At 40.0% G+C, this 933-nt stretch overlaps 1 protein-coding gene across 1 annotated transcript in view; it reads right to left on the reverse strand.

The window, feature by feature from the left end:
• The window catches only part of OLFM4 (olfactomedin 4), a 20,224-nt gene that overhangs the window by 10,044 nt on the left and 9,247 nt on the right, over positions 1–933 (reverse strand). The window lies entirely within an intron of this gene.

Here is a 933-nt window from a genome sequence, read left to right on the forward strand (position 1 = left end):
CAACAGCACCCACCCAAATCCCAGCTGTGACAATAAAAAAAAAAATGCCCCAGAGTTTGCTAAATTTCCTTGGGGGCAAAATCACAATCAGCAGCACCACCACCCTGCCTCCATTTAGAACCACTGCTCTAAATCTAAGTATTTCTAGAAGAAGGAGAAATGCACTACGTAGAATTCCTTCTTTGATCACCATTTGCATTGAGCTTTGAGCCCCTCTGCCTTTTATGAAGTGGCATAAAGACCCAACTTACTACATATTATATGAATATATGTGCAACTGTGAAGTACACATTTCATTAAGTGCACCCACATTTATTCCAAGAACTGATTATTGCAATCAGACCTTTAAATTACACATTTGTTGCATATATTTGAATGTCTGATCATTAAGTTAAAATACTTCCCAAAATTCCCTTGGTGGTTTAGCATACGATTGGAATCTCCAAATGGATATTTCAATAAACACAGTTAGTGGTCCTTTCTGTGTCTGATCGGTAAAAGAAATGCCATGGCTTTTCCAAGGACCTGCTCATTAAAAGTTGCTTGTTTTAAATTCTTTTTAATAATTGGAACATACATAAGCGGTCCTTTCACCCTGACTGTGCTAATGTCAAGGAGCTGGTCCGCAGTGCCTAGAGGAGCTCAGAGCCCGATATTGTCCTCTGATCCCTATAATACTAAAGGCAGCCCTAACTTCTGTCATTTTGGCCCTTCCATTTAACCCCACTGTGCAAATTAGTATAGACTCGTAGGCCACAGACCTAAAGGGCTAGGGCTTCAGGCAAAGAAAATTTTAATGAAAGTTGAAAATGCAGCCCTTGGCACTGCTGGTGTATTTCCTCAGGCAACCGATGCTCCCTCCATCAGATTGCTATCCCTTGGAGAATGATAAAGCTTATGACATTTTGGCAGATAAGGAGTTTTATTTTATAT

This window comes from Pteropus alecto, unplaced genomic scaffold (assembly GCF_000325575.1).
Source record: "Pteropus alecto unplaced genomic scaffold, ASM32557v1 scaffold35, whole genome shotgun sequence".
Lineage (NCBI taxonomy): Eukaryota > Metazoa > Chordata > Mammalia > Chiroptera > Pteropodidae > Pteropus > Pteropus alecto.